This window comes from Ranitomeya imitator, chromosome 4 (assembly GCF_032444005.1).
Source record: "Ranitomeya imitator isolate aRanImi1 chromosome 4, aRanImi1.pri, whole genome shotgun sequence".
In the NCBI taxonomy this organism is placed as follows: Eukaryota; Metazoa; Chordata; class Amphibia; order Anura; family Dendrobatidae; genus Ranitomeya; species Ranitomeya imitator.
In genome coordinates, this window is record NC_091285.1 from 21,592,106 (window position 1) to 21,607,042 (window position 14,937).

Below are 14,937 nucleotides of genomic sequence, written 5' to 3' on the forward strand. Positions count from 1 at the left end.
GTAGTATATAACACAGCCACGTAGTATATTGCACAGCCATGTAGTATATAGCACAGCCCACATTGTATATAGCACAGCGATGTAGTATATGACACAGCCACGTAGTACCCCTTAGGCAATTGTATATAGATGGAGAGGGGAGGACTGAGGAGCAGGGAGAGGAAATAAGCAGAGGGAAACACATAATGATCCATTTTTTATTTACCTCAGAGCTGGATTCACATCCAGACAGCTCAGTAACATTGTGTATTGTACGCAAAGCTGCTGCTGCTTTTTTGTGTAAAAAAAGTAATTAGGAGCAGGGAGAGCAAACAGACAAGAGGGAGACAGAAAGATCGTCCTGAGGGTTTTTAGGAGTTTTTTTTATCTCACCCTAGAGCTGAATTCACATCCAGACAGCTCTGTTGTGTATTGTCTTCTATGCTGCTATTGCTTTTCTGTGTATAAAAAAAGGAATGAAGAGACTGGAGAGCAAACAAGCATGGAGAGACACAGGAAGATTGTGCTGAGGTTTTTTCCAAGTTTTTTTTATCTCATCCGAGAGCTGGATTCAATGTCCAGAAAGCTCAGCACTAATGTGTATTGCCTTTCATGTTGCTACAGCTTTTTTTCTGTGCAAAAAAAAGGAATGAAGACCAGCAATCCCTGTGTGCTGTACTGGGTATGGAAGAGATCACAGCTAGTTTCGTACCACCAGCTCAGAGTCAATTGTAAATAATGAGATAAAGCAAGCAGAGGTGAAAACTGATGAAAATGTGGAATATAAGTCATGTAAAGGCCAAGAATAGTACAACATGACTGGGGATGAGATGCAATACCGCACACAACCAGTGAGAAGGAGTGGCGCTGTTTTTGGACAAAATCACCCTTGTTTTTTTAATCTGTACAATGGCGTCAAAGTTACAGTCATTTCAGAGGAGCATGAAAGACAGTAGAGAAACTGGTTCAATTGCAGAAATTTCACAATTACAGTCCATTTCCTTCTGGATGGGATAATTATGCAATCAAGTTACCTCCTCCCTTTTCTAGGATGTGAGTTCTGGCCTTGTACACATAGCGCTCTCCATCTCATTGTTATGCTTATATTAATTTACTCATACAGGTCTACGGATCTGTGAAAGCACACTGACACCGTAGCTTTTTTGTTGTGTCTTTTTTACCACAAAAGACAAAGGAAAGGGCTAGAAATCTGCCTCAAAAACATGCAATTTTTTATGCTTTCTAAAAAAAATTTTTTAAATTACCGTACTAACATTTGAAGGTCTCTTAGAAATTAATGGAGAGAACCGTGCACGTGTGGCCATCTTGTCTGCAACAGCGATGCATGACAAGGCTCCATTCTTCTCACAGTTATGGGTCCCAAGTGGGTGTAAAAGATGGGAATAACCCCTTAAAGGGAACCTGTCACCTGAATTTGGCAGGACAGGTTTGCGGTCATATGGGTGGGGTTTTCGGGTGTTTGATTCACCCTTTCCTTACCCGCTGGCTGCATGCTGGCAGCAATATTGGGTTGAAGTTCATGCTGTGTCCTCCGAAGTACACACCTGCGCAAGGCGCAAGATTGCCTTGCGCAGGCGTGTACTTCGGAGGACACAGCATGAACTTCAACCCAATATTGCGGCCAGCATGCAGCCAGCGGGTAAGGAAAGGGTGAATCAAACGCCAAAAACCCCGCCCATATGACCGCAAACCTGTCCTGCCAAATTCAGGTGACAGGTTTCCTTTAATGATGAGTTTATTAAATTGGTCTAGAATAAAACAATTCCCACAACGCTCGTGACGTGGGAACACTGCCAAGTAAAGACCGCTATACACATTAGGTAAAAGTCATCTGAACCAATAATTTCAATGTACACAGTGTACGGAGCTATGCTATTCCAGCTCTGCATACAGTGTTTTGATCTGTACTGTTCCAGCTCTATATAGTGCACAGAACTGTGCTGTTCCCACTGTGTACACAGCATATGGAGCTGTGCTGTTACAGCTCTGAACACAGTGTGCGAAACTGTGCTGTTCCAACTCTGTACACAGGTTATGGAGCTGTGCTGTTCCAGCTCTATATACACTGTACGGAACTGTGCTGTTCCAGCTCTGTACACAGTGTATGGAGCTGCGCTGTTCCAGCTCTATATACAGTGTACTAAATTGTGCTGTTCCAGCTCTGTACACAGTGTTTGGAGCTGCGCTGTTCCAGCTCTATATACAGTGTACTGAATTGTGCTGTTCCAGCTCTGTACACAGTGTATGGTGCTGCACTGTTCCAGCTCTATATACAGTATAAGGAATTGTGCTGTTCCAGCTTTGTACACACTGTATGGAGCTGCACTGTTCCAGCTCTGTATACAATGTACGGAATTGTACTGTTCCAGCTCTGTACACAATGTATGGAGTTCTGCTGTTCCAGCTCTATATACAGTGTACGGAATTGTCTGTTCCAGCTCTGTACACAGTGTATGGAGCTGTGCTCTTCCAGCTATGTACACAGTGTATGGAGGTGCGCTGTTCCAGCTCTATATACAGTGTACTGAATTGTGCTGTTCCAGCTCTGTACACAGTGTATGGAGCTGTTCTGTTCCAGCTCTATATACAATGTATGGAATTGTGCTGTTCCAGCTCTGTACACAGTGTATGGAGCTGTTCTGTTCCAGCTCTATATACAGTGTACTGAATTGTGCTGTTCCAGCTCTGTACACAGTGTATGGAGCTGTTCTGTTCCAGCTCTATATACAATGTATGGAATTGTGCTGTTCCAGCTCTGTACACAGTGTATGGAGCTGTTCTGTTCCAGCTCTATATACAATGTACAGAATTGTGTTGTTCCAGCTCTGTACACAGTGTATGGAGCTGCGCTGTTCCAGCTCTGTATACAATGTACGGAATTGTACTGTTCCAGCTCTGTACACAATGTATGGAGTTCTGCTGTTCCAGCTCTATATACAGTGTACTGAATTGTGCTGTTCCAGCTCTGTACACAGTGTATGGAGCTGTTCTGTTCCAGCTCTATATGCAATGTACGGAATTGTGCTGTTCTAGCTCTGTACACAGTGTATGGAGCTGTGCTGTTCCAGCTCTATATACAATGTACGGAATTGTGCTGTTCCAGCTCTGTACACAGTGTATGGAGCTGTGCTGTTCCAGCTCTATATACAATGTACAGAATTGTGTTGTTCCAGCTTTGTACACAGTGTATGGAGCTGTGCTGTTCCAGCTCTATATACAGTGCACGGAATTGTGCTGCTCCAGCTCTGTACACAGTTTATGGAGCTGTGCTGTTCCAACTTTGTACACAAGGTACAGCTGTTGCAGCTCTGTACAGTTTCTTCTAACCTCCATAAGACCTGCTAACAGTTAATCAGCTGATGGGGACTGATCTGATATTGATGGCCTATCCTTGGGATAGACCATCAATATCAAAGTCCTTGAAAACCTCTTTAAAGCACTCAAGACAGTTGATTTTCTCAATCGGTCATATATTGTCTTTAATTGATCTAGAACCTACTTACCATCCATCAATTTCTGAAAAGTTCCTAAAATTCTCATACAATGTACAAGGTAAAAACTGAGGCATAAAGTAATGAAAGGAAATGCTTTTGAAAATATTAAAGTGCTGCCATGGACAACTATTTAAAGAAAATTTCTGTAAAGCTTTTTGAATAAAGAAACTAATAACAATTCAGTCCTGAATTATCTATTTACACATCATGAGATTTACAATCTTTTTTTTTAATTATTATTTTTGTGCTGCTTTTTCCGTGTTTCTCATGCGGTTAACCATTGTTTCACATCCATTGAGTGTTTTTTTTGTGGGGGGATCATTGTTTTGGTAGTGTCTGCATTCATAGTTTGAAAATGGACAGTAGAGAGAAAATTGTAGCATGTGAAATAAAACAGCCATTGTCAGCAGATACACAGGTGTGGACCTTTCTCTGTGAAGCCATTATGAGGATAACTATGAATACCCAACCTTTTTTACAGAGCAACAACCATTAGCAATAGCAACAGAAACACACAGCGCTTTTTAGCTTTCAATGGAAAAATGGCCCATCTGACCTCTGGATTGTATGAACTGCAAATTAAAAAAAAAATCCAAAAAATATTTTTCATAAAACGGTCTTCTTTCTTTTGGTTAACTATTTCATCCCTCTTCTACAAAACTCCCATCTGAACAGAGTTTAATGGCTAGGGGATCGTACAGACAGAAAAGTAATGAGCCTTTGAGGTGCCTCATCTTGCCCCGCTGCCGATGGAGAGATTTTTGCGTATTACTGGCTTTTTCGATTTTTTTGTATTATTGCTTGTTATTTTTTTTTATGATTGATCTGATTGATCCAACCTGGCTTTTCCGAACGTCTCCACGGGGCCAGGTGACCTGATTGTCCCAACTGGGCTTCTCCAAATGTCTTTGAGGCTTCACTGATGGTCATTGGAGTAGACCTGTGTTCCTCCAGCTTGGGCCATGGTCCCTTAAGATGGTATCCTGTAGAATCTCTCGAATCTGTATCCCTACGGTTGGAGCCATGGTGTCCCGGCTGCAGTTCTGTAGAGTCTCCTTGCAGAAGGATAAAGGTCGTTTTTTAAAACCCACATCTGTCCTTCAGGCCACCATCCAGAGGTCAGGGGGAAGGTGGGATGAGGTCAACTCTCACTGTTCCAGTATTCAATCAACTTGCATAGTTTGTCCTTCAATATTTGCAGGTCAATAAACTGCATGGCCAGGTACAATGGGTAATCAACATATTAGCAAACATCGATTGTTCAATTACTAAGCTTTCCTGTCACTGTATTACCTATTTTCAGGATAGACAATAATCATGTGATCACTCGGGATCTGACCACTGGAACTATCACTGATCACGGGAATGGAAGTCCCAGTGTACATTATGTGAATGGAGTAGTTGTGAACGTGTGCGACCACCACTCCTATACACAGTGAATTGAGTGGTGGTCGCACATGCTCACTGCCTCTCTAATAGGCAAATTTGGGTCCCTTATTCATATAATCAGTGTGGTTTCCAATGATAACTGGACGGACACCAGAATGTAAGAAATTTGAGGGCCTCCCGTCTAGATCCCATTAACCTGGACAAGAGTCCCATGGATCAATCCGCTCATTTCTAGTAATAAACGTTGTTTATAGGATAACCCCTTTAAATGTTTTTTTCACTTTTTTTCTAGGTTTATGTCCCATTTTACAGAGGTTATATTGTTGGTCTTAACAGCTGGGTCCTGTTTCATGAGAAATGGTATAACACGAAGACCTCTGCCATCACTATCTTTGATTTCTCAAAAGTCATTTATCGTTATTTTGTTGGAAAGTAGATGGACGACTTTCCTGGAATTCAGTCTTTGTACCAGACGTATTCACGAAATGTAATGAGGATGGGCTGTAATGTATTCTGAAAATGAATTTCCTTTCCTGCCGCCTCTCCCAAATGCTATGTTTGGACGTCCGATGATTCCAGCCGTTATTGGCCGCCCGTGTATATTTGATGCTTATTTCCTTTCAGCTTCGGTATAGTCTAATGTTTCCATAGAACGGATTAATGAGCTGAAAAATATACAGTGCCTAAAATGTTATCGAGAAGCCTTATAATTTTGTATCTGTCAACTGGCGTTCATTAGCGAGGGGGATATAATCCTAAACCACAGACTGTCTTGCATAAACATCCCATTATTATTGTCTGCAGATTCGTATCTATTCAACTTTTCCCATCCCTTAAAGTGAACTTGTGATTGGGCTATTGCCAACATTTAAAGTTAGCACCGATCCAAAGAATTGGTGATAACTTGCTGATTGGCGAGGATTCGATTGCCAGGACCCCTATCGATCCCAAGAACAGGGCACAAAAATGTTTGGGTGGAATGTTGGCAGCACATGGACGGAACAGACAATCGGAATGTTCAGAAGTTTGAACTTAGCTTTATGCAATTGCTCCTGTGCCCACCTCTTCGTGTTGTAGGGGCCAGGGCTGCCGAAAATTACCACTGATTGGTTACAGGTTTGCCAATCGGCTGTTCTTTAATCCCATGGTTAAACAGGTCAACCGTACTTGCGATAAGCACAGAAAGATTAATAACAAATGGTTCTGTGGGAATAGACTGTTAACGCAGGCCATGTGCTACCGAGAGCCAGAGGACAATGTCCTGCTGAGAATGATGATTTATTAAAAATCATTTCAGCTGACGAACAAGTGCGTTGTTTGGTCATCGGGTGATTGGCAACCAATTTACATTGCATGATTATCAGGAAACAAGAATTCCTGATAACTGGTCACTAGTGATGAGTGAACGTGCTCGGGTAAGGTGTTATCCGTACTTACTCGTGTGCTAACCGAGTGTCTACAGCATGCTCGAAAAATATGTTTTAGTCCCCGCGCCAGCTGTTTGACGAACAGGCAATTCATGCATGTGTTGCGGCTGTCGAACAGTCGCGAGAGATGCAAGAGCGGGGAATCAAACATATTATTTGTACACGCCAAAGCCACTCGGTTAGCACCTGAGCATGCTCAGAGAACACCTTATCCGAGCACAATTGCTCATCACTAGTGTTTATTCAACAAGAGCTGCATGGTCTGTCTCACAGTATTTCTGTTACTGCCTATGCAACAGGTAAAATAACTTTGCCATGTTGCTGCCCTCTGCATAGCCAGCGACCAAAAAGGCATATATTATACTGAACACTGTCAGTTTGGTCACTGGCTATGCAGAGCACAGCAGCCAATGCCCAGGTCATCTCTACTGCAAAGCTCTATACTGCAGTCAATGATGAGTATGCTGCCACTTACTGGGCGCCAAGTGTGCTTGTACTAGAAGCGTTTTTGCAGGCTGCTTACTAAAGTTTCCCTAGGGGATTTTCCTGCCATTCTGAATCATAAAGCCCTTGAGGAGGGCACAAAAGTTTCCACTGCTACAGAATTTGGCACACTCTGGGCCACCTCGATGCTATGCCACTGAGTCACCCTGTACAATAGATGGTGCCGCTATACACTCTTTGGTACCTATAAGGCACCTCACAAGCCAAATGTGACTAACCTGGCTTATGAGTTTTCCTACGGCAACTGGTGATCTTCATAAGAAGAACCAGCACTCCTTAGAAAATTTGGAGGTCTTCACAAGAAGAACCAGCACCCCTTAGACCAAATGGTGGTCTTCACAAGAAGAACCATCACCACTTAGAAAGACTAGCAACTTTTCCTACGCCAACTAGTGGTCTTCACAAGAAGAACCAGCACCCCTTAGACCAAATGGTGCAAATGGTGGTCTTCACAGGAAGAACCATCACCACTTACAAAAACTAGCAACCTTTCCTACGCCAACTAGTGGTCTTCACAAGAAGAACTAGCACCCCTTCGACCAAATGATGGTCTTCACAAGAAGAACCAGCACCCCTTAGAAAAAAACAGCAACCCTTCCTACAACAACTAGTGGTCTTCACAAGAAGAACCAGCAGCCTTTAGACCAAATTGTGGTCTTCACAAGAAGAACCAGCACCCCTTACAAAAAACAGCAACCCTTCCTACACCAACTAATGGTCTGCACAAAAAGAACTAGCACTCCTTAGACCAAATGTTGGTCTTCACAAGAACCAACACCCCTTAGAAGAACCATCAATCCTTCCTACGCCAACCAGTGGTCTTCACAAGAAGAACCAACAGCCCTTAGACCAAATGGTGGTCTTCACAAGAAGAACCAGCACCCCTTAGAAGAACCAGCAACCCTTCCTACACCAACTAGTGGTCTTCACAAGAAGAACCAGCAGCCCTTAGACCAAATGGTGGTCTTCACAAGAAGAACCAGCACCCCTTAGAAAAAACAGCAACCCTACCTACACCAACTAATGGTCTTCACAAGAAGAACTAGCACTCCTTAGACCAAATGTTGGTCTTCACAAGAAGGACCAGCACTCCTTAGAAGAACCAGCAATCCTTCCTACGCCAACCAGTAGTCTTCACAAGAAGAACTAGCACCTCTAAGACAAAGGAGTTGCATCCAACCATCAGTACCATGCTCAGCAATAGTGAAGGTCAAAAAATGATAAAGGGTCAGACATTGACAACCTACAACCTTAAGTTGATGGCATTACGTACCCCAAAGACACATGGCGCATATCGGTCGGAAACAACATAAATTGAGAATCTAGGGTGAAGACAGCTCAAGGACTGCCTTTCTTTTTGACTTTTTTGTAGTTTTATCTTGACAACAAAAAATAGATCTATGAGGAACGGGTGTAATCTTTTATCCAAGAAGTAAAGTCAGAGACAGAAGTCGGGGCTGACAGCACAAGTGGTCGATCTTTCCAGAGTTTACACAGAAACAAAACAGAAGAGTCACATTCCAGACCCAGCTTATCCTAAAAGTGACAGCTCCTGACAGCTGGCCCAGATCTATCTCCTCTCGGTCATGAATGAAGGTCAATGCTACATTGATGGAATTCACAGCACCTGAGACCCTAGATATGGATAGGTTATATCGATGACAGCTAGGCGTTCCTTGATATATGCTCCCCTCTACTCATAAGAACCATAACAAGACATATTTCATCCTCAGCAGACACCTTTGTGGCTGCTTATGAAAACCCTGACTCAGTAGTAAAGATGTATCCTCTATTATGGTCACAGATAATCTCCCGACTGCGCCAAAGGCTCCAAACTGTCTACGGTGCAGCCTTGTGTTATAAAACAAGAGGAGCCTTGCATACAATCCCCATAAAAATATTACAAACAGCACCAACATCAGTGACTCCTTATGGATGCCTGTAGACATCTTAATGGAATATCATAAGGCAAACGATCATTTTCCCAGTTGCGAATTGCAGAAGAATGTTTTATAGGTGTTTGGTTTTTAGGTTATGTTCTATGCTTTTTTAATTACCGTATTAGTATATTTTTATAAAGCTCAGGGCTCCGTTGTTTTTATGTGAACTTGAAATCGTCTGCATTGCCATATAGCTAAATGGTAAAGTTCTGCCACCACTAGGGGGAGCTTGGGAGGTGACTGTAGACTGTTTATACATTGAACTCAATAGTAACACACTATACTTTAGCTCCTAAGCTCCCCCTAATGGTGGAAGAAGAATTGATCTGTGTTGCCAGTCTTTTATTTAGTGGTGGAAGATTATTATTTAATACATGATATGTTTATTATAACATGTACATTTATTAAAATATACCTTTTCTTCAACGCAGATCCAGTAGAAAATATAGTCTTGCTGCCCTAATCTCTCAGAAGCTAAAGATGATTTTGGAATATACAGTACTAGATGGCAGCCCGATTCTAAAGAATCGGGAGTCTAGAATCCATATATACTTTATTTATTCAAATGTAAGAATAATACAATTAATAAATAATAGTAAGAAAGAACAAAAAATGGCTGCACTCACCAGCTCTTGACAATTCTTGTTAGCTCTGTGTCATTAGTATCCTTATTATTAGAGCTCATGTTGGCTAAGCTAAACAGCTTTAAGCGTGGTGGTGGCAAACAACAGGTTAATAAGAGGCAGTGTCAGGTAGTAGGAAAATAGCCAGTTAATAATAGGCAATAGTTCTTTGCAGGAATGCAGATATTAATAAATAGGCAGTTTATATTGCAGAGAAATTGCTGGGCAATAATGGACAATGTCCTTATGTGGCAAATAATAGAGCAATATACCCAATGTGGCAAAGAAGAGGTTAATAAACGGCAGTCTCTCAGTATAACAGTCAGTGAATAATAGGCAGTATATGGAGAAAACACCAAACAAAAGTTCAAAATTGGTGTGAAAATGTCACTGAACCACTTCACAACTAAATATATATAGTTTTGGTAAATGGTATTATCATTTTTTTGACGAAATTCGGCAGGAGCTTGAAGAGCAACGTCACTGGGCCCGCCTCCACGCAGTAGAAACTTGCTGTGAGGTAAAAATTCAAAAATCACACCAAAATGGCGGGCGGAGTGTGTCACAGTACGGCACGTTTCTGATTGGTCGCTCGCAGCAGGCGGCAACCAATCAGACACTGGACACTGTTGACGTCACTTATCTCCGGACATTAGCTCCGGACATTAGCTCCGGACATTAGCTCCGGACATTAGCTCCGGACAAAGCCACAGAAGTTGGCACAAATTGCAGGAAGTAGTATTCTAGGCAATTATATATTAGATATGTATAATATGTCCAGGAACTTTCCTGACTCATTCTCCCTAACTTGAAATCCACTCTTTTTCCATGGGCAGTTCCTCTTTATCAGCATTCTGCCAGCACAATAGGTGCAAGAACTTCGTGGACTGAAAGCTTGCCTTTCTGTTATGTCTTCAAGCAGTTTAACAAATACTTAGACCCCTCAACTTCATTTAGAGAGGCAACGACCTGCCTCACTTCTTCAAGAGAGACAAATACTAACACTCACTTTCTGTAGTGAGACCTGCCACCACTTCCTGTAGCGGGACAAAGACCTGTCCCCCCTTCCTGTAGTGAGACAAAGACCCGCCCCCACTTCCTATAGCGAGACAAATACCTGTTTCCACTTCCTATAGCGAGACAAAAACCTGTCCCCACTTCCTGTAGCGAGACAAAAACCTGTCCCCACTTCCTGTAGTGAGACAAATACCTGTTCCCACTTCCTGTAGCGAAACAAAGACCTGTCCCCACTTCCTGTAGTAAGACAAAGACCTGCCACCACTTCCTGTAGCGGGACAAAGACCCGCCCCCAGTTCCTGTAGCAAGACAAATACCTGTCCCCACTTCCTGTAGCAAGACAAAAACCTGTCACCACTTCCTGTAGTGAGACAAAGACCTGTCCCCACTTCCTGTAGTGAGACAAAGACCTGTCCCACTCCCTGTAGCGAGACAAAGACCCACCCCACTTCCTGTAGCGAGACAAATACCTGTTTCCACTTCCTATAGCAAGACAAAAGCCTGTCCCCACTTCCTGTAGTGAGACAAAGACCTGTCCCCACTTCCTGTAGCGAGACAAAGACCTGTCCCCACTCCCTGTAGCGAGACAAGAACCTGCCCCACTTCCTTTAGCAAGACAAAAACTCACACCCACTTCCTGTAGTGAGACTAATACCTGCCCTCACTTCCTGTAGAGATAAAGATGCACCAAACTTCCTGTATTGAGACAAAGACCATCCCCCACTTCTTTTATAGAGATAAAGTCTATCTTTCACTTCCTGCAGAAAGGCAAAGATCTGCCTCCACTGCCTCTAGATAAAAAAAGAAACCCTCTCACTTCCCATGGAGCGACAAAGGCCCGCCACACTTCCTGTAAAGAAACAAACAGCAATAAACAGCCGCCCAACTTCATATGGAGAGACAAGACCCTTCCCCACTTCATATACAGAGATTATGCCTCTCCCACTTCCTGTAGAAGGACAAAGATGCACTTCCTGTAGAAAGTCAAAATAACCATCCCTACTTCCTGTGGATAGACAAAGACCTTCCTGCAGAGGGATAAAGGCAGTTCCTCATCATTGGCTTTCTGACAGAACGATAGGTGCAGGAACTTCCTGAACTGAAATCTCACTTTTTTGTTATGTGTTCAAGCAGTTCAATAGTTTAGCAAGAGCAGAAAGACTTAGACCCTAATCCACTTTCTGTAGCTGGTACTTTTCAGAGGTAAGAGCATGATTTATAAATAATGTAATTTGCACACAAAACTACAGGGATTATTTAGGGAACATGTTAGGGTACATTCACACGTAGTGGAAGAGGTAAATGTAAAAGCACACTCCTGAGGCAACAATACACATAGTACATAGACTGTCAGAGACCCCGGAAAGCTTTACCACATAATCACCAGGAGAGGAGAATATAGTGTCTGTCTTTAAACTTACCTGGAGTTTCAGATTTTACTGGAAATCTCCATAGGTTAAAGACCACAGTATTAGAGGGGGCACGATACCAAAAAATGTATCTTATCTCCATTTGCTGTGCAATTATATTTTAACCTATAAAGAGGCTAACAATAATGATTTAGTGGGATAATGCAAAAATGCAAAAATGCAAAAAAAAAAAAAAAAAATATATATATATAGTAAGATGGCTGCCGGAAGGGTCCTTGAGGGGATATATGTGTCATTGCGGTTATTAGCTGCGGAGATGTGAGCTCAGAAGCATGCTCGGGCACATATAGTGCTGAGAGAGTTATTAGGTCATTCTGGAGCGCCCTGTCAGGGCTGTGGGGTACTCGGTACCGGGTCCGGTCGGCACAAAGGGGGATGTCACGGTGGCTGACCCGGTCCGTGGCCCTGGGACGTCCGTGTAAAAGGGAAAGGTCTTTAAAGGGATAAAGTTTATGTTCGTGACGCCACCTGTGGTATTCGGTCAGGGTGACCAACTCTGCTTTAAGGGGTCCGCTGGGGTGATGTTATGGCAGCTAGATGGTATACCTTCCCACAAGTGAAGTATATCCCCAGGGCTTCCCAGTATGTAGATGGTGAATGGTGAATGGTGCAGTGAAGAACGAGGACACAAGGTTGCAGTCTCTTTACCTTTACTGAAGACTTCAGCATCTACGGTCCAGGGCACCAGACCACAGGGCAGGCAGCGTTCGGCCGGTTCGGAGGCAAGTCTAGAGTCCCCTTGTCCAGGTGGAAAGTCAATAGCCTTCCCTTGCGCTATAGTGGTGTAGTCCCTTACTGCATAAGCTTCAAATAAGGTCCTCACAGATGTAGTGTCTCTATCTCTGTCCCCCTCTAGAATAGGACAAAACCCATATGACTGGTGGCTTGAGACTGTTTATAGGGACTCTAGCATGCCCCGGCCTCTGAGGGGTGCCACCATCCCTCCTGGGTGTAGGTGCGGACAGGTAACATGCAATTAGCTGTCCTGCCAATCTAGGAGTAAGGCATAGAGGTACTTACTACCTCGGTGTTCTGGCTACCGGTGTTCTGCGCCTCAGAAGGAGGCAGCCTGTTCGGGGCTAGTCCCCTTCTGGTGTCCTCTCCTTTGCTTTGCCTTCCTTCACGCTCGCTGCAATACAATTCTGCCTTCAAAATGTCTGTTTCTGGGAGCTGTAGCTCTTAGGGCATGCACAGCTCCGTGGACTCTGTCCTCTGACAGGAATTCACTCCTGCCAGCAACAGCTTCCCTGAAGGACCGACTGACTTTCCCTACAGACTACCAGTTATATATATGGGGAGTCACCTAGTAAATAGGATCAGAAGCTCTCCCTAGTGGCCTGGAGTATGAATGTGTTGCATGTTTGTGATACCTGGATACAGTTATCCTTCCTTGCCTCCAAACGTAGCATGACTCTCCCCGGGAGGAAAGCAATAGCACTGTGATGACCAGGACCACAATTCCAGGGTGGGTTTTATGAGCAGTCATAAGAGATGGATGGGAATGACAACTCACATATCAAATCACCAGGGGCGTGGTTTGGCAGATAAAATGGAGGCAGAGTATCTCATTTACTGTCTTTGTGCTGGAGAAAGCTATCTTTGTTGCCTTGTGCATAAACAGAATTATGCAGTTGATAAACCTGTCCGGACATTTTCTTATGAAACTGAATCCTGGGCCTACCTCAAACCGCAGCTGAGTAAAACCTTACAATATATACAATGGGTACAGAAAGTATTCAGACCCCTTTAAATGGTTCACTCTTTGTTTCATTGCAACCATTTGGTAAATTCAAAAAAAGTTCATTTTTTTCACATCAATGTACACTCCGCACCCCATCTTAACTAAAAAAACAGAAATGTGGAAATTTTTGCAAATTTAATAAAAAAGAAAAACTGAAATATCACATGGTCATAAGTGTTCAGACCCTTTGCTCAGACACTCATATTTAAGTCACATGTTTCCATTTTCTTGTGATCCTCCTTGAGATGGTTCTACTCCTTCATTGGAGTCCAGCTGTGTGTAATTAAACTGATAGGACTTGGTTTGGAAAGTCACACACCTGTCTATATAAGACCTCACAGCTCATGTCAGACCAAATGAGGATCATGAGGTCAAAGGAACTGGCCAAGGAGCTCAGAGACAGAATTGTGGCAAGGCACAGTTCTGGCCAAGGTTACAACAGAATTTCTGCAGTACTCAAGGCTCCTAAGAGCACAGTGACCTCCATAATCCTTAAATGGAAGAAGTTTGGGACCACCAGAAGTCTTCCTAGACCTGGCCGTCCAGCCAAACTGAGCAATCGTGGGAGAAGAGCCTTGGTGAGAGAGGTAAAAAAGAAACCCAAGATCAATGTCGCTGAGCTCCAGAGATGCAGTAGGAGATGGGAGAAAGTTCCACAAAGTCAACTATCACTGCAGCCCTCCACCAGTCAGGCCTTTATGGCAGAGTGGCCCGATGGAAGCCTCTCCTCAGTGCAAGACATATGAAAGCCGCATAGAGTTTACTAAAAAACACAAGAAGTACTCCCAGACTATGAGAAATCAGATTCTCTGGTCTGATGAGACGAAGATAGACCTTTTTGGTAATAATTCTAAGCGGTATGTGTGGAGAAAACCAGGCACTGCTCATCACCTGCCCAATACACTCCCAACAGTGAAACATGGTGGTGGCAGCCTCATGCTATGGGGGTGTTCTTCAGCTGCAGGGACAGGACGACAGGTTGTCATTGAAGGAAACATGAATGCGGCCAAGTACAGAAATATCCTGGATGAAAACCTCTTCCAGAGTGCTCTGGACCTCAGACTTGGCCGAAGGTTCACCTTCCAACAATACAATGACCCTAAGCACAGAGCTAAAAAAAAACAAAAGAGCGGCTTCAGAACTACGTGACCATTTTTGACCGGCCCAGCCAGAGCCCTGACATAAACCCAATGGAGCATCTCTTGAGAGACCTGAAAATGGCGTCCACCAAAGTTCACCATCTAACCTGCCGGAACTGGAGAGGATCTGCAAAGAAGAATGGCCGAGGATCCCCAAATCCAGGTGTGAAAGACTTGTTGCGTCATCCCTAAGAAGACTCATGGCTGTTCTAGCTCAAAAGGTGCTTCTACTC